The sequence below is a fragment of the Mercenaria mercenaria genome, chromosome 4 (assembly GCF_021730395.1).
Source record: "Mercenaria mercenaria strain notata chromosome 4, MADL_Memer_1, whole genome shotgun sequence".
NCBI classification, from domain to species: Eukaryota; Metazoa; Mollusca; class Bivalvia; order Venerida; family Veneridae; genus Mercenaria; species Mercenaria mercenaria.
In genome coordinates this window covers 45,282,448-45,307,903 of record NC_069364.1, presented here as the reverse complement: position 1 = coordinate 45,307,903, position 25,456 = coordinate 45,282,448, and the positions used below count along the sequence as shown (strand labels likewise).

At 36.0% G+C, this 25,456-nt stretch overlaps 1 long non-coding RNA gene across 1 annotated transcript; it reads left to right on the top strand.

Moving 5' to 3' along the window:
- Window positions 1-11,163: 11,163 nt before the first annotated feature.
- On the top strand, window positions 11,164-24,066 carry LOC123562684 (uncharacterized). Its single transcript, XR_008370580.1, has 6 exons — window positions 11,164-11,321; window positions 12,406-12,516; window positions 13,624-13,750; window positions 15,604-15,701; window positions 16,913-17,002; window positions 23,342-24,066. It is a non-coding gene; the product is annotated as an uncharacterized LOC123562684 (long non-coding RNA).
- Window positions 24,067-25,456: the final 1,390 nt, after the last annotated feature.

Sequence of the window (25,456 nt, the reverse complement as noted above, 5' to 3'; positions counted from 1 at the left end):
GAAAAAAACTAATGCAATTTTACATGTAACAACAGTAGAGAGTTTATATGTATTTAACCTACAAAATTTACCTGGATTTTGCGGTGATTGCCGGTGGTTCACCGCGATCCATCGCAATTCATCGCGACCCGCTGAGATTATTCCTCGTGACTCGCCGTGGGCATTTAGTGATACTTTTATTGCGGTGTATTATATAATCATCGCGATTTTTCGCCCCTTGTCAACAGCCGTTCAATGTGAAAAAATCATCGCAATTTTCCACTCAAGGCAAATATTTGTGCCGGTGGTAACGCGGTGAAAAAGCAAAATCCGTGAGGCAGGGACTGTATGTATTCTTGTTCTGAATTTATAGATTTTGTTCAGATGTTCTAGTCTTATGTTATGATGTTCCAGACTTTGTTCTGACTGATGTTTCAGACTTTGTTCTGAGGTTCCAGACTAAGCACTGGGGTTCCAGACTATGTTCTGATGTTCCAGACTATGTTCTGAGGTTCAAGATTTTTTTCCGAGTTTCCAGACTTTGTTCTGACGTATGATATATACATGAAATAGTATTATTAAGTTTCACAGTGTTTTGATTTTATTATGTTTGTCTTACAGCTGTTTTCTAGACTATGTTCTGCTGTTCATGAATATTTGCTTATGTTAAAGACTTCTTTGTTTTTTTTTTTTTTCAAATTCAGAACAAGTTCATCGACTTTGCATTACTGCTACCAAACATGGCTTTACCTCATACAGAAAAACAAAACAACATGCAAACCCCTTTCCTAATAATTCTTTTTAAGGAAATCGCCCCTTTTAGCCCGGTCCAGTAGATCATTCCGTCCTTCCTTAAACATCTTCCGTAGACCCGTCTAGTTTCTCAACAATATGTGCTGGTCATACAACAGGCGTTGTTTATGCCGAGAGCCACGATGCCCTCGGCCTCGTCTCTGGGTTCTGCAGGGGATCACATCACTCTTGCTATTGTGCCTTCACCTGCTTCTACAAATCTACTATTTGGTAATCATCTGGTAATTTAGATAACTCTGTCGGTCTTAATCACAGGAGTGAGCATCGCTAATGGGGCGTCCGTCGTTGCATGTTGTTAGACGTTCAGGAATGACTAAGTTAGATGTTCTGGAATGACTAACCCTTCTGTTTTGAGTTGGACGTTCAGGAATGACTAAGTTAGACGTTCCGGAATGACTAAATCGCCTGTCTAAGTTAAACGTTCTGGAATGACTAACCCGCCTGTCTGAGTTAGACGTTCAGGAATGACTAAGATAGACGTTCAGGAATGACTAACCCGCTTGTCTGAATTAGACAATCTGGAATGACTAATCCTTCTGTTTGAGTTAGACGTTCTGGGATGACTAACCCACCTGTCTGGGTTAGACGTTCCAAAATGACTAACACGCATGATCTTTATTGACTTACCAGACTGTTTGGGATAGACAGTCTCAAACGAATAACCTCCGGTTCTGGATCAGATATATTCTCGAAAGGCTAATGTCAGGAACTGTGTTAGACATTCCTGAATAGCTAATTTTCAATAGGAGGTATATTTCAATACTTGGTTGGCGTATGGGGATTGCTTTAGTTTTGGATTTTTTTTTAATAATTGGGTTTAACATATTTGGCGTAATTAATTTTGACCTTCTTATACAGTTTCTTTTCAAGTATCTGTTTATTTCAGCAATTAGATTGGTTATAGCCTCTAATTTCACGAGATCGTAGCCCAAGTGAATTATTCTCGCGACGTATGAGTGATTATGAGTGTATTAATTTTAGTAAAAGAGGATTTTGCTATATATTGTTTCGAGTGTAATATGCCCTTAATCTAAGTCAGTAGATAAAATGTAATAGCGCTCTTTCTTGGTTGCAACAAAAATATTAACGTCATCGCATGTACACATGACGTCATTTAGCGTAAGCGTGTTTTAACAGCAACAAGCGTATCAGAATCAACTTTTCAGTATGATATTGATTAAGCGTGTCCTTTCTTATTACAACGCATTTGATTCCTTCATATTGGGTAAGTATTCATTACTGGTATCCAAGCTGTATTTAAACATTGATGTTTCTGACTACGAAAGAAATCATAGCAAATTTAGCAACGATCGATATATTTATAAATAATAATTTCCATTTGTCAAAAGTTTTCCCTTTTCCGTCCTATTCTGAAGCAGGAGATAAAGTGTTCAAACTTCTACAGTACATATTTTTCACTCGAACACTGTATAAATGCAACTCAAATCTTGCTTCTACGAAATTTATTTAATGTTTATAACACATCTCTATTCAAAGGACTATCAAGTTTAGATTTATATAGTGATACCTGACATATGATACGAAAATAAACAACAGAACCAAACCACCAAAATAAACCCCTTATTCAGAATTCTGAGACAGATGTAACATTTTTAAAATTTTGATTAATTCAAGGGCAAGAGATTTAGAGCGATGTTTAGAGTAGCAAAGATAATGAGCTGACAAAATTTTGACTAAGGTACTGTCATTTTTCGTAGTAACTGAAGGGCCATAGCTGGGAATATCCAGATAATGAGCTGACAAAATTTTGGCTAAGGTACTGTCATTTTTCGTAGTAAATGAAGGGCCATAACTGGGAATAGCCAGCTAGTTATAGAACTATTCTGAGATATTATGCCTGTAAGCATAGTAGTCAAGTTTGGTGAACAAGGGATAAGAACTGCTCAAGTCTGGTCAACTTTAGCAAATTTGAGAAATTCAGTGGCCATAACTTCAGAGAAACTTCACTGGCATTGTGCCTGTCAACATCGTGAATAATGTATAAGGGTGAAAATAACAAGAGCTGTCGGTAAGACAGCACGCTCCACTATTCGGCAATTTGACAGTAAAATAAATAAAATTAATGTCTCAATAAGAGACCTCTACTTTAAAAGGAAGATACACCAGTATATGAAAAGCCCCTACTACACAGAGGGGTTAAAGGTCAAGTAAAGAAGGCGTACTGACATTCTTTATTTTTAATTTTGATTTTAAGTATGAAAGGGGCATAACTCTGTCAAGAAATACAATTAGAATTATTGTGATTGCAACCACACACGCAGATGATGATTATAAAGAAATATTTTTAATTTCAAGTCATTGTCTTTTAAACTACCAAAGATATGTCTATAAACGACGCTTTCAAAAAAACATAACATGAAAATAATTTCAAGTGTAACAACTTGGTGACAGTAAGAAAATGTCTCTGATTTTAAACAAAACTATGCATCTTATGATCACTGTTTTTTTCTTCTGCATATTAATGCAAATAAATCATGGAAGACACAATCCTGTGTAACTCACTACAAAATGTTTGCACTAAATGACATATGTCTGTAAATGTATTGGGAAATAATCTCATGAATCAACTACTCATGAAGCAGTTCTTAGCATTACAATCACAGTATTCTGCACCGTCGTCTGCATCTGAATACCACTGAACAAATATCAAATATATGTCCATTCAGATGCATTATGATTAAGTTAAATTCACAATTCTTTAGAGCTCCTGAAATGTTTCATTTTTTGACAGATGTCGGCAATCATCTAAGTGGGGATAGTAATACAGTAAGTAATTTTCTGTATCCTTGAACAATCCTGTTGCGCCTGGTTCTTGGTAACTTTTCCTGAAATTATAAAATCAGTAATATTACAATGAAATCAGCGTAAAAGTGGCAACATCCATCTTTTAATTTCCGAGCGTTATTTTTAATTTCATGTTTGAAAACGAGTCATCCCTTTAAACCTGAAGTATACTAAGCACAAAGCATAATAAAACTAGAAATTGCTTTTGTAAAAAAGCGCATGTCTCCCCCATTGCAAAGTCTATGGGCAAGAAGTCAATAGGGGTCATGAAGCGAAAGTCAAGAGACACTGATGGTTGGCTGCAATGGGGATCATCTACTGGCATGTCCAGTCATCCCGCTAATTTCAACACTCTTGGCCTAGTGGTTCTCAAGTCACTGTTCAGGCTCCTGTGACCTTGACCTTTGATCAAGTGACCCCAAAATAAATACTCTGCATGTCTAATCATCCTATTTAGTTTCAACATTCTAGGTCAAGTGGTTCTCAAGTTATTGATCGGAAATTGTTTTCCATGTTCAGGCTCCTGTGACCTTGACCTTTAACAGAGTGACCCCAAAATCGATAAGGGTCATTTACTCTACATGTTCAATAATCCTATGAAGTTTCAACATTCTGGATCAAGAGGTTCTCAAGTTATTGATCGGAAGTTGTAATCAATGTTCATGCCCCTGTGACCTTGACCTTTAACGGAGTGACCCCAAAAACAATAGGGGTCATGTACTCTGCATGAACAATCATCCTATGAAGTTTCAACATTCTGGGTCGAGAGGTTCTCAAGTTATTGATCGGAAACGGTTTTCCATGTTCAGGCCCCTGTGACCTTAACCTTTAACAGAGTGACCCCAAAATTAATAGTGGTCATCTACCCTGCATGGCCAATCATCCTATGAAGTTTCAACATTCTAGGTCAAGTGGTTCTAAAGTTACTGACCGGAAACGGTTTTAAATGTTCAGGCCCCTGTGACCTTGACCTTTAACAGAGTGACCCCAAAATCAATAGGTGTCATCTCCTTTGCATGTACAATCATTCTATGAAGTTTCAATATTCTGGGTCAAGTGGTACTCAAGTTATTGATCGGAAATGATTTTCAATGTTCAGGCCCCTGTGACCTTGACCTTTGACGGAGTGACCCCAAAAACACTAGGGGTCGTCTACTCCAGCAGCCCTACAACTCTATGAAGTTTGGAGGTTCTAGATCAAATGGTTCTCCAGTTACTGATCGGAAATGAAGTGTGACGTACGGACGGACAGGGCAAAAACAATATGTCTGCCCCAGAGGGTGGGAGACATAAATATTCTTGAAAAGTGTACATATCATCTACAGTTTTAGGTGTAGCAAAACTAAATTGCCTGTACATGTATATTCTCCATATTGCCTTTTGTTAAAAAAAATGCAGCATAATAAAAGGACCTGGGTTCAAATTTCCCAAGTAGCATTCTATGAGATAAATCTCATGCTCCTTTACAATTTACAGCAGAACCAACTTTTTTGTGACGACTGAAGGCCGTGCAGACACTGACTTACAGACAGACCCAGAAACAAGCAAGGAAACGAAACATGAACTCATTTATTCTATAATATCCACCAGGTTTCGTAAAAAAAAAATCTATACTAATATATAAAAGTTTTTCGGAACCGACATACAGACAGATGGAAATACGAACGAACGGCATATAAGTTCACAATATTCCGTCTACTTGTCGTACGCTATTAGCTTCATAAAATATCTCATGTACATTTGAAAAATTACGATAGACATTACAAATCTGATATCACATGCCAAACATCAAGGCTCTAGCTATTACTGATATAGAGAAGAAGATTTTCAAACTTTCTAATATAAAAGCCTACAGTAAGTATATGTCAGGGGTGTGGCCATCTTTTGACCTAGTCACCTTAGGGCAATAATTTGGACAAGTATGGTATAAATAAAGGGAAAAGTGATCACGCCTCCTGGCAGCCATGTTTTTGACAAATCGGAATAATTGAATAATCTTGGTAGAGGGTCACACAAGAAGCATTTGTGTAAAATTATTTTAAAATGGGGCTAGAAGTATCACACAAGAAGAATTTTTAAGTTTCAACTATATATATTTTATATTATATAGGGAAAAGTGACCACGCCCTCTGCAGCCATGTTTTTTTTTACAAATCAAAATAATTTGAACTATCTTGGTAGAGGGTCACACAAGGACTATTTGTGTAAAATTATTCTAAAATCGGTCTAGTAGTTTCACACAAGAAGATTTTTAAATTTTCCACTTTATACATATAGGGAAAAGTGACCACGCCCTCTGGCGGCCATGTTTTTTGACGAATTAAAATAATTTGAACAATCTTGGTAGACGGTGACATAAGGACCATTTGTGTAAAGTTATTCTAAGATCGGGCCAGTAGTTTCACACAAGAAGATTTTAAAGTTTCCACTATATCCATATAGGGAAAAGTGACCACGCCTCTGGCGGCCATGTTTTTTTGACGAATCAATATAACTTGAAAAATTTTGGTAGAGGGTGACATAAGGACTATTTGTGTGAAAATTTTCAAAATGGATCATCGGTTAAGGAGGAGATGTCGTTTGAAGATTTTCTATTTTTAGCCCGGGCGGCCATGATTTTTGACAAATCAATATAGTTTGAACAATCTTGGTATAGGGTGATATAAGGACCATTTGTGTGAAATTATTTCAAAATCGGACCATCGGTTTTAGGAGATGTCGTTTGAAGATTTTTCTGTTTTTAGCTCTGGTGGCTTCTGTGTGCAACCAAGCGGAACCGTTTGAATAACTTTGGTAGAGGACCATTCATGCCAAGTTTCATCAAAATCCATTCAGTGCTTATGGAGGAGATGTCTTTTAAACACAATTGTTGACCACGGACGCACGGACGGACGCACGACGGTCACAGCGTGATCACAATATCTTACCCTGAGCATTGCTCAGGTGAGCTAAAAACAATATGGCATATACGGTCATGTAATTTTCAAACATGCACTCCGACTATTCCCCGAAGGAACGCTTACTCTATGCAAAAATCATGCCAAAATCTTTCTACGAAATTATTGTTTGCGAGCGGAATGACTAAATAGTGTGTAGCAACTGGTCCATAGATTTTTTAAAAAAAACACTAAAGTTATCATATCAATTTATTTTACTGTAAAATGAGCGAAAAGGATCGGAGGTCTCCGACTTCGTTTTCGCTATGTTATCTTAATTTTTTCCCTATCCCCATTTTCACGCGCAAATTTGGGCATCAAAATTTCACACAAAAAAGAACTGTTTGTATTTTAGAGAAAAATAAGTTAATCCCAAAAAAAGTTTACTACAACATAAATTTCATTTTAAGCGTATTCTAATTTTGTATTCTTTCCGATTCTTATTGTCACACTTGTATACATGAATGCATGTTACGTACAAAAAAGCGTAATGTAAAAAAAAGATACTTCCTATTAAACATTTGAGCCGCACCATGAGAAAACCAACATCCGCGCAGTCTGGTCAGGATCCAAGCTGTTCGCTAACGGTTTCTTTAATTGCAATAGGCTTTGAAAGCGAACAGGCTGGTCTGGATCCATGCTGGTCGCAAACGCACTATGTTGGTTTTCTCATGGCGCGGCTCATTTTACTGCTCGTTCTCTCCTCCATAGCATTTTTTTTTTTAATTTGAATTTTCTGAAAATGTTCCTGAAATGTTTTTGAACAGAATAAGATTATAAAATTCCTTGACTATCGAGTCCATTTTCACGCTACAATGAAAGTTTGGAATTTAAATAAAATTTTCCCCCCGGAATCTGGAGATGTTAGTTCAAGCTCGACCAGCACAGCGTTCCATGAAGTGAAAGTTGTCTTTTTTTATGGAGTGTCTACGGGTTAGAAACTATAAAGACAGGCTGTGTAAATTTAAGGTTGCTGAGAAACGGCGTAAACCCAACACAAATAATAGTTATCAATTGCGCAAGTGCAATAACTTATTTATTTCATGCCCGTACACATTAACTTCATTTCGTTTTGACTGTGCATAGTTCGATCAACATAATAGTTAGAATTAACCGGGAATAATTATTGTTTATTTTTTGGTTTTACGCCCGTTTTCGACAACATTTCGTTATTTACAAGCACTAAGCTCTTTCCCACAGTAACTTACAACTGTCCCATTGAAAAATATTAGTCACGGATAGAGTGACTGTACCGGACACCAAACCTATGACCCCCTCGATTCACAAGCGAACGCTCCAACCAGTACAAAGTCATTCGGACGGAAGTACGCAGCCTATTTTTATTTCCCTTTTTACTTGACAACAAAAGCTAGCCAATTTCTATCTCTCACCACTCGAGTTGAAAAGTTATTGTCACAATAACATGTTCGTCATTAAACCGCGTTATTACAGTGCAGTTCGTGATGTGCAGGTTGTTATCATAGGTTCTCCAGTATCTAAGTTCTGAAGTCGCTCTGTAACCACTTGGAACATTCAACAAAAAAAAAAAACAAAGTAAAACAAAAATTGGCAAATGTATGTAGAGTTCGACGTATATGGTGACTTCACAAATGGATTGATGTGCGAACGGACGTATGGATTGATAAACTGATTGATACATTTGAAGATATAATAGAGACAGACCGGCAGACACGAACAAGTAGAATATTTATAAGCATACTACATATAAAATTTGGTTATTGTATTTTTGGTTCGAGTTCCGCCGGGAACGTTTGTTCTTCTTCATAGTTAAGTTTAATTAATTTTATAAATATATTTCTCTAATGTATTCCGTTTGACGCTGTTTAAATACAAACTTTACCTTCAAAGATAATTTCCCCAAGTACTCCATTTCGGCTCCATAACTTCGCTTTTTATCCAACACTATGGATATATGCCGGATGAAAGATGGACGACTGTTTTTTTTTTGACTGTTTTGTCTTTTTCCCTTTGAGTAATTCAACTCCAGTCAATACTGTCATTTAAGTTTCTGCAAGTAAGAAGACATTATCATAATAGTTGAGAATATTACCTCATCTTGCATTAATTGTTTCTTACTTTTTTACATTCATTATATACATTGATCCGAACTGAATATTGGTACGGTTACCAGAGTTATGTCCCTTGTGTCAAGTGAAAGGGCGCCAAACTTTAATCTGAAAATTTAAGTAAAAATGGGATTAATTAATGAAATACTGTGCAAGAGATGTTATCTTGAGTCATATGCTGTGCATGATGATGTAGAATAAATACTTTATGTTTGAATAAATCCCTTGTGCGGTGACAGAGATTAATGAAAATGCATCAAAATTAACCTAAAATCCAAAGTAAAAAGGGGCATAATTCAAGATAAAATAGTACCAGAGTTATGAGCCTAGTGTCATATGATGTGGATTATGATGTGGGATGATTGTTTTAACTTTGAATGAAATCCATTTAATAATAAAATGAGATAGAGCGAAAGTGCACCAAAAATATCACCTGAAATTCTAAGTAAAAGGGGAGGGATAATTCATGAAATATTGGTGCGAGACTTATGACCAGACCCTTGTGCCACATGATGTGGATGATGATAAGGAATGAATAACTATTTTAAGTTTCAGTCCAATCTCTCAAGCAATTACAGAGATATAAGGAAAGCGCATCAAAAAATTTAACCGAGGTCGAGTAGACAGCTCTCCATACTTCGTATAGTCGAGTTAAAAACAACTTAGTTGTATGCAACGTGGGCGGGCTTAACCCGCATTCAGTGTCGATCAACTAGATAATTTTAGTTTTCTTAAGTCGTTTCACATATAAAAATTGAATAAAACTGAGCCAAATAGCCTCTGAAATTTATGCGTCTAAATTTGATAAGAATTGCGGGTGAAAAATTACAACGGAATATCAATTCTACAGACAGGTTTTGCTGTACATCAAATTTTATGAAAAATAAAAGTGAGTACATTTGAGTGTAAAATGTCTCACTTCTCTTATAATGAGTGTTTATGTTTGACTATGTTATAATTGTTTCTTTATTGTGCAGCAGTCATGTGCTTTTTCAGTCGATAAGTCTTACAAGTCAGACAATTAAGCCTGCAAGTAATCATTTCGCATTTCAAGACCACCCTTAAATATGTTTGTTTGCCATTTCCGACCCATTACTTCTGGGTCGGTATTTTTTTTTTTAACATCAATGAAATATTAAGCACACTCGAATGAAAAATACTATGAACTCAACCATTTCAGAAACGGTCACTGGCTTACAGAAACGAAATAAATTCAAGCCCTGAAGCATGCATTCTCATTTGGTTGAAGAATATTTTGTTTACACTTCCATGAAAATTTAATATAGCTGCTGACACGAAAATATAACGCAAATACTAAATTTTCTGTAAACACACGATCAATACCAAAGGAGCATCATGGAAGGCACGTGCAGTTTTCCCGCCAAAATAATTGAAGAAACGTCTGCTTCCAGTTCAATTTGGAAATCCATTATAAGGTAGAAGATAGCCCGATATTACGAAAATATAACGCAAATACTAAATGTGATGTTAAGTTGTTAACACGCGGTCAATACTAAAAGGAGTAACATGGAAGCCACGTGCAGTTTAACAAATTTGGCTACGGCCAGTTTCGTTACAGAGATCCAAGAGACCCACCGTCTGCCGGTTATAGAACACGAACCAGTCACCGTGTTGCATTAATGGTTCATTATAGAGATTTTGATATTTCAGGCAGTCAACAGGCATCACATTTGTGCAATAATAAACTGTGCATAAATGTTGAACACCTTGTTTTTGAGGGAAACAGTACAAATAATTTAAGGAAAAATGTTTTTCTCATTCTAGGTGTTATGGGCATTTTGATGTGGCAGGGCACCGCTTAGCAGACTGTCTAGTGCATTTATCAACACATTGACTATAGTTTTAATTTTCTGTTATTTTTTTTTAATTTACAGGGCAATGTTTGTATTACAATGAATTTGAGATGGATACTAGTTATGCCTGTTGTTTTGGTTGTTGTTGTTGTTGTTGTTTATGTATTATTTTAGTTTCAGTAAATGTTCAAGAGCTCTTTCCGTTTCGGCCGGCATCAGGCCATCATCAGACATTCTGCCATGAATGTGACAGTGCTCTTTCCCTTTTTTCTGTTTCTTTTCCTTGTAGGTGAACAACCGCCATGTTTCTAAGGCATTAAATTTTAGAAACACTGGCCTGAACTGCGAGCTTGATGATAAGCATATTCCAGCTTTGCTCGATTATTTTTTCTGCGGGTCTTGAACTTGGCTGTTTTTTGATGATTTCTGTGTCTCTGTGACCTCTTTGAAGTTGTTTTCAGATACCTTTTTGCCTGTGGTGAAAGAGCCAGTCCGGTAATGCTTTTGACTTTTTTTTCCACAGAAGCTTGCAATGAATTGTTCAGCTGAAGTGTTTTTGATGCCAGACTACCAGCAAAGTTTCTGGACAGGTTAATATCTTTCGGCATGGTAGATAGTACTGCCCTGTTGAACCCTCACATTCTGTGTTGAAGTGTTGTTTTCCACACTCATGATGGCACACTCACTGAGTCTTATCTCAAGAATTGTTGACAACAGCTCACGGTCATTTTTGTTCAATTGCAGGTGATGAATTCCATGGGTTGGTAGAAACTTAGAATGGTACCACCAGTCACCAACACCCCCTAGACCAGAGCAAACTATCGAGTCGTGTGGACAGAAGCTGCAGTTTCCAGCGTAGCACTGTGTAGTAGCTGCTCTTATTGCCGGTAAGCGATTTACTACTTCTTCTGTCAGTCCATTTCCATCGGTTCGAAGTTTCTCTATGATGGCGCTACATCTGGCCTTGATATCTTTACCCAGAGCGGAAATGGCTTGTTGTCTGGCACTGCCTTTTCAGTTTCTTGCCTTCGAATACTGTCTGGCTCCAGTTGGAAGTCCGGGCTTTTCTCACTTGCCTGCTGCCAAGATGATGCGGATCTGCTGGCGGTTGACACTCCCGGCATAGCCTAGCTTATCATAGTAGTCCCTTCATTCCCAGATGAGCTGCTGTATCTCCATCAGTTGTCAGTGTGCGGACAAGTAGGTCTTCATTTGACAACTGCTCAGCAATGCCATATGCCATTTTTCTTTCAGAATGAGGCTGCATGCATGATATTGTTGCTGTGCATTCAGCATGGCCACCAGGACAAGTTATGTCGAACCCCTTGTTCCTCAGATAGGCCCTTGTCCAGCAGAGTTTATTTTGTACAGCTAGTCCCACTATATACTTGTAGCTTGTATGGTTTTCAATGGCAACTCCATAAGCTTGTGAAGCTGCCTGTCCAGGTTTGTAAGAAGACACCATTCTTGTTGCATTGTAGCGGCCATCAAAGGACAGGTCTAGAATTTGGCGGGTTCTGATGTCCTTGTTCCAGATTATGCTGAATGACTAGCTGCCTTTTTGCTGCCATGTCCTCATTCAGCTTGACAGTGTTGAGGCTTGCAGCATTCAGTAAAGTTTGCATGTTGCTTCTAGCTGGTGGTGGTATGTCCATAGATGTTAAGAGCAAGTTCACTTTTTCTATTCCGATGGCAGTATCCTGAAGGGCAGAAGCAAGTAACATGTTAATTGCTGCTCCTTTGCTGTCCCGACGTTTTTTTATATGTTTCCATTTTATTTGAGAGGAAATGGCAGGAATTGCACTTGAACTGCGGTTTTGAGCCTAGTCCATATTTCTCTTCCTTGTGCAGTGAGATATTTAACTGTTTACACTTTCCAGAACTATGTTGCTGATACACACTGTTCATAAGGTAAATTAGTTGGTCCAGATTCACAACCCTGTTCCCAATTGGTTCACATTCCATTTTCAGATCCAGCTGTCATGGTCGAAGTTCGGGTTTCTTTGGGCAGCCCCTATCCAGCTGGTCTTCATTTACAGCTGAACTACATCCAGGATCGGTTGCAGCCTTAGAAGAAAGAAGGTAAGCAGGTGATTTCTTATTTCCTGGCTTGAAATGTCCGCCAGCAGCAGGGCGCTTAAGTTTGCCTTTTGCCATGTTGAATTCTATACAGTTGATGTAAGATTTTGATGCTGTCTGCTTAAAGACTGGCAGTATTGTAAGTAGAAGCGTTTTTGTGCCATTATTAACACATTCAGGTTGTTTTTTCAAGGAAAATAATTGCTAATCCTGCTATCAGAAAGTCTGTTTGAAGTGCATCATTAAGAGGTGTTAAGTCTTAGATAATCACTTTTGATCTTAATTGATATTATTAGTAAATAGTGTGGTGTATGGGTGTGTTTTACTTTCAGATATTAGTTGCAGTAATCCTAATTGGTCTCAGTCATGGAATTTTGTCCTTTAAATCTTTAAAATATCAATTTATTTTCATTTTAGTTAGCAAATTCTGTATTTTTTAAATAAAAATGTCTTATTTTTTTAGTAATTTCTTATTTGATATATAAGTTTGCAGAAAAAAATAAGGCATACTGTTATATAAAAGATTCTACAAGACAAGCCGGTGACACCAAACTTTATTTCATAAGAATCCATCAAAATTTTTTCAAGATATGACAATTTTCCTAATGTATCTATTTTCACTTGAAATACCGGTTTCCGAGCCAATTTGTCCGCAGAGTAAGCCTCATGTTTAAAGTGTTACTACGGTACAGAATTTAGTTTGTGGTGAGAATGCCTTGTTGAGTATTTCTCGCAATACCCTAATTTACTAGAATATGGGTAAAAAATTTGGCTTAATTCAAATTTTGGTTAGATTTAAGTGAGGTATAAGATCACACTGCTTTGTACTTGATATTTTTATTACTTAAACTGTAGATTATGGCACAATTTACATACAGGTATCAGTTTGTTTAGAGTTTTTGTATCACATTTTGACACTTTACTTTTTTGAAAAGGTCAGAGTAATTTATGATATAAATGTTCATGGTGGAGTTGCTGTGAAAGCCAAAGGCACTTTTATTTATATAATTTCACATTTTCTTGGCAGTCAGATTGTTTTGACACTGTTGCACAAACATATGATCATTTAAGATGTTCCTTTATTTAAGACTGGCTTCCATCATTTTTCAGATGTTGTACAACTACAGGACTTTCAATCTCAGTCAAGTTGAGGGGTCAGTTGCACGAATGGTAACTGTAATTCAAACTGGTCACTGGAAAAAGTGCCGCTGTGTGGGAATCAATTGTAGTTTCTCCGGTTTGTATTTCATATGTTTTTACAGCAATGTAGAGTTTGAAAAATTCTGCGGGCAAAGTAGAACACTTAATTCATACCTTAAATAGACAGCTAGGAGCTGTTTTTGCCCGAAAGTTCAGCTGTGTTACACAGTGTAAGAATTTGTGCAGGGTAAATGGTGCTGCCATGGTGTTGGAGATTTATGCACATAATTTTGCGCTTAATGTCTATAAGTTCTGTAAGATTTAGGTATGATTATACATGACATATCTAAGTAGGAGAACAGTCTATTCTTATATTTAAACAATAATAAAAACCAGTAAGAGGGACAACAGGTCAAAGGCAACAGTTGAATATGAATGATTTTAATTTCTTATATTCGCCACAATTACTAGGCTGCTTAAAACTGGCAAGATGACAGCTACAGAATTTTTTATAACCACAGTGTAATGATATGAAAACTGTCAGTATTTAGTGTTCAGTTATAAAATGAAACAACTGTTCTACATCAAATACTGTTTCAGACATAAAAAAGTCATGAGGTCGTAAAAAAATATAATGATTAGATAATCTTTAAAAATTTTGAAATTTATGCACTATAATTATGTCCTTGATGTAACAATTTTTATGACTTAAAAGTAACACTGGCATTACCTCAGGTACCAAGTGTGACATATTTTACCTAAATTTTAGATAATATTATCTTAACAGCTACATATGCAACCAGGTAATTATGAATCATATAATTATATGATAAAATAAAGATTGATAAAAAGTAAAATAACCAAATAAAATACAGTTTGTAATAATGGTTATAGTACTGAAAAGTATCAAATGTTGAGGATCTGTATGTGTGTGTATGAATGTTATTAGCTCGACTATTTGAAGAATAACTAGAGCTATCCTACTCATTACGGCATATAGAAATGAAAAATTAAAAATCTTCTTTTCTGAAAGAATGTGACCTACTAATCTACTTTCTTAATACTTTAGCATCAAATTGCCATAAATTTGAAACATTTCGCTCATATTACTCAGGTGAGTGATTCAGGGTCGTCAACAAATTTTACAAAGGATATTTTGCAACCAAAATGGTTCAAAAGAAATAACTCGACTGTCAGAAAAAAAAACAACACTTTTTAGCTCGGACTATTTGAAGAATAGGGGAGCTAACCTACTCGCCCTGGCGTCGGCATCAGAGTGAGCGTGTGCGTGAGCGTGAGCGTCACACAAATGTTAAAGTTTGCATACCAACCCAAATATTTTCAAAGTCCATTGAGATATTGGTTTGATATTTTGCATACTTGTTAACCACCATGACCCCAGTCTGTAAAAAGGAGGAAGCAACTCTATCAAGCATTTTGACTGAATTATGGCTCCTTTTTTGACTTAGAATAAATGTTAAAGTTTGCGTACCACCCCAAATATTTTCAAAGTCCATTTAGATATTGCTTTGATATTTTGCATACTTGTTAACCATCATGACCCCAGTCTGTAAAAAGGAGGAGGCAACTCTATCAAGCATTATGACTGAATTATAGCCACTTTTCGACTTAGAATAAATGTTAAAGTTTGCGCACCACCCAAAATATTTTCAAAGTCCACTGAGATATTGCTTTGATATTTTGCATACTTGTTTACCATTATGACCCCAGTCTGTAAAAAGGAGGAGGCAACTCTATCAAGCATTTTGACTGAATTATGGCCCCTTTTCGACTTAGAATATGCTTATTGTAATGTTATAGTTTTACTCATAGCTTATATTATACTATCAAGCACTGAAAATAGTTGAGCGCGCTGTCCACTGACAGCTCTTGTTTATTACTGTTGTTGTACTTCAATTTTTAATGTCATTTGTTGGCTTGTGTTTTCAGGACAAGATGTTACAGCCAGTGTATGAAGACTGAACTTTTTGTACAGTCACAGGTGCTCTTGCAAAGACTGATGGCTTGGCAGCATAAACTATTCTATGGTAAATAGGGCCTGATATAATTTGTGTTATGTTTTCAGCTTTTTATACGCCCGTCTCTGGAAGAGCGGGGCGTATTATGTGAACACCCGTGGCGGTCTGCTTCCAAATGCATGTCCACTCTCTAAGTCAAACAGTTTTCATCCGATCTTCACCAGACTTGGTGACAATGTTTGTGGGCATATTATCTTAGCCAAGATCGATAACCAGCAAGTTTGCCCCAGGCACTCTCGGTTTTTGGCCCTTGAATTACTCGAAAAACTGCAAATTTAGCCTTGTCCGCTCTCTAAGTCCAACAGTTTTCATCCGATCTTCAATAAACTTGCAGATAATGTTTGTGGGCATAATATCTAGGCCAAGTTTGATAAAAAGCAAAATCGCCCCAGGCACTCTTGAGTTATGACAAGAACACCCGTGGCGGTCGGCGTCCAAATGCATGTCCACTCTCTAAGTCAAACAGTTTTCATCTGATCTTCACCAAACTTGGTGACAATGTTTGTGGGCATAATATCTTGACCAAGGTCGATAACCAGTAAGAGTACAAGATGACGTAACTTCACGCTGCTATACAGCTAGACTGCTAACACCACGCAGCATTGTCATGAAAGTTGATCAGAATGTTTATCTTGATGATCCTTTATGTCAAGTTCAAACCTGGGTCATGTGGGGTCAAAAACTAGTTCAGGTGCTCAAATTACAAGTTTATTCAAATCATGACCCCTGGGGTCACATAGATAAAGTACCAGGTAGTAGTAAACTTAAAATCTTCTTCTACCACAGGGCACAGACCTTACATATATTGCATTTAGCATATTTAACAGGTGAACAATACAGGGTCATCATGACCCTCTTGTTGGGAATATTTTAAGTATCAATCGTATGGGACAGCACAGCAGAACATATAATGGTCAGGTAGATTAATTTTAAAGATGTTCGTTTATCAAATATTTCTGTGTTTTGAAGATACACTCCTAAACCTTAATTAATAAGCATTTATCTGTTTGTTAACATTATCAGTGTGATAAGAAATAACTTCAAACATTTTGTTTCACTGTATTTTAGCTGAATTAAATGAAAACTTAACAGTTTCATGACTGTGTAATGAAGGATGTTTAGGTCACTACTTGGCTGTTTTCAATGAAAATTTTGTTAAATTTACAAAATGCAGCAATGATATGGAACAATGCCTGTAAATTAATTTTTTATTTCAATAGGTTATAGGGGTAATGTCTTTAAACAGAAGCATGCTGTTGTGGAGTGAAAGTGCACAAACCATTGATAACCCTTTGGAGAATCAGTACCAGGTAATGAGCAAATCAAAACAATAGTCTAAATGTTTCAGTGAAAAACAATATAATGAATTATAGTGCAGGCTGTCAATCTGAATTCAGGGTTAAAACTATCTGGCTAGTAAAAGGCCTTGCTGAATGCTCAATTTTCTATTGGCAAATTACATTCCACAATTGTCAATATTTTTAGCTCGACTATTCAAAGAATACCCAAACGAAAAAAATGATTAACAAAACACTAACAAAACACTAGCAAAACGTCAACAAAACATATTTTGATATTTTGTTAGGATGTTTTGTTACTACAGCATTTAACAAAACACCAATACTGTACTTCCAGGATTTTATGTGGTTAGTATTTTGTTAATGTTTTGTTATATCAGTAATGTTTTATTGATGTTTTATTACACTTTGAAGAATGAAAACCATGTTTTCTTAGTGTTTCATTACACTTGAATTTGTACATGCTATATTTTGTTGGTATCTCATTTGACTTGTAGAAACACGAGCTTTTGTCTAGGAAAGTTGGACTTAATTAGTAAAATTTTGGAATGGAAAATAGCATGAAAAATAATAACTTAGAAAGCTTTTGTGATGGAAACTATAGTCACGGAATTTTTGGGAGGTATTTCTTGTGAACATAGAATATTTTAGGGGCCTCCTAATGGCCGAGTGGTTAAGGTCGGTGACTTCAAATCACTTGCCCCTCATCGATGTGGGTTCGAGCCTCACTCGGAGCATTGAATTCTTCTTGTAAGGAAGCCATCCAGCTGGCTTACGGAAAGTCGGTGTTTCTACCCAGGTGCCTGCTCGTGATGAAATAATGCACAGAGGGGCACCTGGGGTCTTCCTCCACCACTGAAGCTGGAAAGTCGCCATATGACCTATCATGAGTCGGTGCGACGTTAAATCCAAAAAAAAAAGAAAAAAAAAAAAGAATATTTTAATGGATAAGTATTTTTATGACCAATAACTACAATAAACTTAATTAGATAGGTAACAAAACAAATGGGATTAAAACATGTATTGTAATGCAACTTGTATATATAATGTATTCATGCACCTTGCAGAAAAGTTCATTTTGAACTAATTAAAAATTTATTGAAATAATTATCATTACTTTTTCTCCTAGAGTAACACCAAAAAGAACATCACTATCAGTAGTTGCATAGATAATATTGCAATTTTTTCCACCTGGCTATTAAGGGTTGATAAATTAATCTACTGCAGTGTACATGTTGCTTGTCTCACAACAGGAGATTACCACAGACTGATAAGATCTTAAACAAGTCTGCTTTATATTTAGAAACTCTAGACTATCAAGTGGTCAGCCAATGAAAATAAAGTCAGTGAACTACTTCTGGGGTGTGTGCATGTACCACAAAAAGTAATCCTTAACTTTTGGGTTTTTTTATCAGAGTAACCTTTAAAATTTATGTGTTATCTAAATGGAATAAAATCTTACTCTAGTACAGAAATAGTTTCAACATCCTAGATGTATCCTTCATTAGCTGACTGTAAATGACACATCTGCCCAAGAATATCAAAATTTCAAATCTAAACAGGAAGTTCTTTGAGAGCAGGATGGAGTTATTTCACTACAAAGAAGTTTATTTATATTAGCTATTTGTTTACTATGTGCAGTTTACATTTAACATGGAAGTTTAAGAGTAAAGAAAAGAATACAAATGGTGAGTCAATATAATTTATTCATTTTCCAGCAGTAATCTAGATTACCTGTAACTAGTAAATTATGGATTCAAACTGGAAGCAGGTTGTTTACTTTTTGTTTGGGTAGCTTTCACAAATGACTTTTGCTTCACATATATTTTTGTTCATATGCTTTTGTTTTGCAACTATTAAGCAGCTGTATTTTTTAGTTTATCATGCTTTTAATTTACTAAAAGGAAAAGTGGATATTTTTAAATGATTAATTATTCAACAGAGACAAAAGCTTTAAACCAGTAGAGTTATCTCCCCAATTACAGACCAGTCTGCTTACCATGGCACGTACTGTTTACTTCAGTCTGTAAATTTAGAGAATAATATTTTGCTTTAAAATTAGTGTTTTAACCTGTTTTTTAATTATTAATTAGTCTATTGGTGTTGCACACATTTATGTTAAGGTAAATGAAAATTATTTTTAACAAAAAGAATTGTTTATGGATTATTTACTTGTTGTTCAAAATGATTATATGAGCCACGCCATGAGAAAACCAACACTGCGGGTTTGTGACCAGCATGGATCCAGACCAGTCTGCGCATCCGCACAGTCTGGTCAGGATCCATGCTGTTCTCTTTCAAAGCCTATAGTAATTAGAGAAACTGTTAGCAAACAGCATGGATCCTGACCAGACTGCACGGATGCGCAGGCTGGTCTGGATCCATGCTGATTGCAAAGCCACTATGTCGGTTTTCTCATGGCACGGCTCATATTGTTTATTTTATAAGATTGGGGTAATTAATTTAAAACATAACAAATGAATAACTTCTCCAAAATACTCAAATTTATTAATTTAATCATGTTCATCCAGATAATTCTTTTAATCTATTAAAGAGTATAATGTAATAAGAATAAAGACTAATGTAACCCTCTATTTGCTATACATTTGGTAGAACTAGTGACATTTTTTGGCCCCATCATCACAATGTATACAGTTTAAATTTTAGTTCATTGACATACCCAATAATAAACCAAATGTTTTTATGAACATTTTAAGTTTTAAACTAAATCTATTTTTCAGGTATTCCCATATAGCACCATATGTGTATATTAAGTATGGCACACATGAATGAATTGGGACCTTCATTATAAACGCATTGTGTTCAAAGTAGACTTAATGAATCCAGCAGTTCAAAAACATGTTAGTATACTGGCATTATATATTACTATATACATGTACACACTACCATAGTTGTATGTTTGATTGAAGTGGGCAATTGAAAAAGTTTCCCTGAACATGACTTAATGGAACAATTTTAAAACTTATTTCCAGCAAACTCATGGCAGGTTTTATAATTATCTCCTTTATATCAAGTCCAAATCAGTATATATAATAATTAAAAATTATACCATATTAAGTAATCACATGACAGTCAACATAACTTGAGGTGTAAGTGCAGGTAACTGGCAGAAATTAAACTATGTTACTATTTATTATAACAATATGTTAATGGTAATAGCAATGCATAAGTCCAAAATATAACAAATAACGTTATAATTATTACTTGCTAATAAATCTGCAGTGTTGCCTGTATCATAAAGATGCACTATTTTGAATACCAAAAATTACCATGTATTTTATTAATTTAATTTTGAAACTATAAACAAAGGAAAAAAACTAAAGAAACTGCTTTTATGGTTTAATATCTCTTGGTTTATTACATCTACAGGTTTTGCAGTGAGACGAATGGTGGCAAATGATGGCTTTGTGGCAGTTAGTAAAAAACCCGCATTTTACACTGATGGTGGCTAACATTTACAGAAAATTTCTCAACCAATAGTGACACTCAGTTGAAAGTAATGGCATATCTTACACTGACTATACATCAGAAGATTGTTGAAAAACCCATGGCAAAAAGTGGAAAATACTGATATACTTCAATGACTTTGGAACTGAGTAGAAAATGGTGACATTTTAGCACCATATTGTGTGTATACTTTTTCTGGCATCCGCGCAGTCCGGTCAGGATCCATGGTTTCTCTGGTTGCAATAGCATTTGAAAGCGAACAGCATGGATCCTGACCAGATCGAGCAGATGCTCAGACTGGTCTGGATCCATGCTGGTCGCAAAGCCACTAGTAGTATCTTGGTTTTCTCCTGTCGCGGCTCATATATAAATTTGTTTCATGCATGTAAATAATGTTTTGTTTATGGTATGTTTTCAGCACAGGTAATGAAACACTAAGAAAACATAAAATATTTTGTTAGTGTTTTGTTTAAATTTGTAACCTAGCTCTTTTGCATATCATATGTTTTGTTGGTATTTTGTTAGCAGTGTTTTGTTAGTGTTTTCTTTAGCACATATAATGAAACACTAACAAAACATAAGGTATTCTGTTAGTGTTTTGTATAAACCTAATTTGCATATCATGTTTTGTTGGTATTTCGTTAGCAATGTTTTGTTAGTGTTTTGTTAGTGTTTTGTTACCTCATTTGCATGTCATTTGCTATACTAATAAAACATCATCAAAACACAGTATAGTATTAGTGTTTTGTTTAAGTGTTTTGTTTCCCCTTTTTGTTCGTTTGGGTAGGTAGAGCTGTTGGACTTACCCATGCGTAAGCCAGTATCTCAGTACCCATCAAGGGAATGGATTGAAATTCACACACGTTTACTGTGATGATCTGACATGAAGTGCACAGGTTCTATAACTCTACTTTGTTGTTTTTTTTTTCAAATATTATGCCCCTATTCCAACTTTGCAGTTTCTTGGGTTTTTAGCTCGACTATTCGAAGAATAGTCTAGCTATTCTACTCACCCTGGCGTCGGCGTCACACCTTGATTAAGTTTTTGCATGCAAGTACATACAGCCATCAATTAAAGGCATATAGCTTTGAAACTTATTTTTTCTTTTTCTAGGTCAATTACCAACCTCTCTGGGTCAAGTCCCATAACTCTGACATGTATTTTGAGCAAATTATGCCCCCTTTTGGACTTAGAAAATTTTGGTTAAAGTTCTTTTCTTTTATTTATGATTTGATTTTTACCAAACTGGCACGCAGCTTGTATCACCATAAGATCTTGGTTCCTGTCTTGAACTGGCCAGATTCCTTGATGGGTTCCAGAGTTATGGCCCCTGAAAGGGCCAAAATTAGCTATTTTGACCTTGTCTGCACAATAGCAGCTTTATTTATGAATTGATTTTTACCAAACTGGCACACAACTTGTATCACCATAAGATCTTGGTTCCTTTCTTGAACTGGCCAGATTCCAATATGAGTTCCAGAGTTATTGCCCCTGAAAGGGCCAGAATTAGCTATTTTGACCTTGTCTGCACAATAGCAGCTTCATTTATGATTTTATTTTAACCAAACTTGCACACAACTTGTATCGCTATAAGATCTTGGTTCCTTTCTTGTACTGGCTAGATTCCATTATGGGTTCCAGAGTTATGGCCCCTGAAAGGGCCAGAATTAGCTATTTTGACCTTTTCATTTATGATTTAAATTGATTTTTAATCAAACTTGCACAAAACTTGTGTTGCCATAAGATCTCAGTTCCATTGTTGAACCGGCCAGATCCCCTAATGGGTTCCAGAGTTTTGGCCCCTGAAAGGACCAAAATTAGCTATTTTGACCTTGTCTGCACAATAGCGACTTCATTTATGATTTGATTTTAACCAAACTTGCACACAACTTGTATCACCACAAGATCTTGGTTCCTTTTTTGAACTGGCCAGATTCCATCATGGGTTCCAGAGTTATGGCCCCTTAAAGGTCCAAAATTGGCTATTTTGGCTTTTGCAGCCATATAGAGACTTCATTTATGGTTTTATTTGATACAAACTTCCAAAATATCTTCAACAACAATAAATCTTGGATTCCATGACAAATCAGGTCCAGTCGTAGTTTCCAGAGTTATTTTATATCTGATTACCTCCCCTGATTTTAGTCAAAATGGATTTATATCAGTAAGTACTTAGGACTTATTTGAAATTTCATTATTGTCATTAGTTGGACTGAGCCAATCAGGGTAGATAACTATGGACTGATTTTATGTCAAATTACCTCCCTTTATTTCAGATTAAAATTGGTATATCTCCGTAACTAATGAAGATACTGATCTGGAATTTCATTTATGTCAACAGATTTATTTGGCAGATCCTTCTTTTGTTCACTTACAATAATTTTCTTTTTGATTACTTCCCTTTTACGTTACTATAAATAGCTTATTTTTAGTAACTTTTTTATTATTGGCTGTAGGGAAAACCCGAGACCAATTTTCTGTGGTACAACGTGGATGGTACTTCCAATTTTTAGGTGTATTTTGACATATCTGTACCTTGTAAGAATTTTGTTTTTCTGTTTGGTTAAATTTCTTACTTTGTTGTTCCTGTCCTTTGGACTGAGATATTTTTTCTGAGGACCTTCTTGTCCTCAAGTGCAATGATAACAGGTGAGCGATATAGGGCCATCATGGCCCTCTTGTTTTAAGTCTTTTAATTGGTGTAACTGTCAGGTTTACATTTTTTAGTTAACATTGTTAAATGAACAATACCTGAAATTTACCTTGTTTTCATCCTTTGCATTAATTTTGCAACACCATTTGAGAATGATTTTACTAGTATATGGTATATGATATATCTTAACTAACATCACTCATTCCATTTTCCTCTTTTTATAATACAGGTGTGGCAAGAAGTTTGAAATCAAAGTCACAAGAAGTTGTTTGATGATGGAAGTATCTGTGATCATTTAGTATTTCCAGTGGTTCAGAGGAACAGATTACACTCAGTTAAAACTAAATGTGATATTTATCTTTGTGAATGAACGAGGACTTAATGAGGATAAAATGTTAAGAAGTCAAACCTGATGCAGCAACAATTTTGTGACAGTATCAGTGTAATATTTAACCATGTACAACTGTTTTTCATTATAAATGCAGTAAAAGGTAATACAATGTTAAAACTGCTTTACACTTTTTATGCGAGGGAATATGTTGTATATGGTCACTATAGATGTTTTTCCATTTGATGAAATGATATTGTGGGTGAACCGGTGAAGAATATATTGACCAAATCTGTCATGTTGACCATAATGTTCCGTGCAAATTTTATTGTACAAAAAGTAGATTTGTTATAGCACCAAATAATAGTGAGATTGGAAGGCCAGTATGCAAACCACTGAGCTATCCGCCCACCACCATTAGATATATTAAGGCAAAAATCGTCATCTCGGCGCAAAAACTGTATGCATGTTTGTGCTTCTTTACTTCAATGAGCCCACATCTGGCGCTGAGGTGACATTATAATTCCAAAAAAAACCTAATACCTCCTCATCGGTAACACTACTTATTTACGTTGCTTACAGTTTAGCATGATAAAAAAATATGGAATAAAAATCTTGATAAAATTTATTGTACTTTTGTACGTTTTCCAAGTCTGAATAAACCATACCACAGAAGACTGTATTCATTAGATGTAAATTGGTTTCTTCCGACATCCCTGCCTAAGTGCCTGTAGCGAACATGTCCCGTTTAACATTTATTGCTAGCATGGTAGAATCCAAAAGGCTGAGTGCTGGGATATCAGAGTATTAAGAATAACGATAACTCACAACATGGTTTTGTTACAAGTCGGGGAAGCGACCCAGGGCTGTGATTTGGGAAAAATAGCTCTGTATTATGTTAAACCCAATTATTAAAAAAAAATCCAAAACTAAAGCAATCCCCATACGCCAACCAAGTATTGAAATATACCTCCTATTGAAAATTAGCTGTTCAGGAATGTCTAACACAGTTCCTGACATTAGCCTTTCAAGAATATATCTGATCCAGAACCGGAGGTTATTCGTTTGAGACTGTCTATCCCAAACAGTCTGGTTAGTCAATTCAGATCATGCGTGTTAGTCATTTTGGAACGTCTTACCCAGACAGTGGGTTAGTCATCCCAGAACGTCTAACTTAAACAGAAGGATTAGTCATTCCAGATTGTCTAATTCAGACAGGCGGGTTAGTCATTCCTGAACGTCTAACTCAGACAGGCGGGTTAGTCATTCCAGAACGTCTAACTTAGACAGGCGATTTAGTCATTCCGGAACGTCTAACTTAGTCATTTCTGAACGTCTAACTCAAAACAGAAGGTTAGTCATTCCAGAACGTCTAACAACATGCAACGACGGATGCCCCATTAGCGATGCTCACTCCTGTGATTAAGACCGACAGAGTTATCTAAATTACCAGATGCGGAGAAGCGGTAAGTAAAGGACGACTTGGTATATCCTTAGAGCAATACTGATTCATGAAATTGAACTGTAAACACTAAGCAGTTGGTTTTGTTTCCAGTCAGCCCTCGACACTATAGGCAATAGGAAAGCGGTTTTACCACGGAATCATTGTTAGTTATTACGGAAGATAGGAGAGCCATTTCTGTTCTCTTTATTAGTGTAATTATTTAAGAAATACCACGTATAGCCTGTTCAAAACACAAAAGGCCTGAAGTCTTGATTTAATAATAAGTCCAGTTAAATAATACACTGTTTTATGGACAAATAACATATTTAGAGTGTTGAACGACAGTTTAGTCTCGCCTGCGACTTTTAGAACTGATGGCGGACAGAGGCGTAGCTTTTCCGACGACGACGGCAATGACCACGGCGGTGGTGACGTCAACGTTAAGGTTGAATGTCAAGTTCTATTTTCTCAGAAACTACTCTGTTTATTGGATTGAAACTTAACACACGTCTTTGTAATCATTAGGCGCTGTACAAAGACAAGTTCCATAACTCTGACCTACATTTTAACAA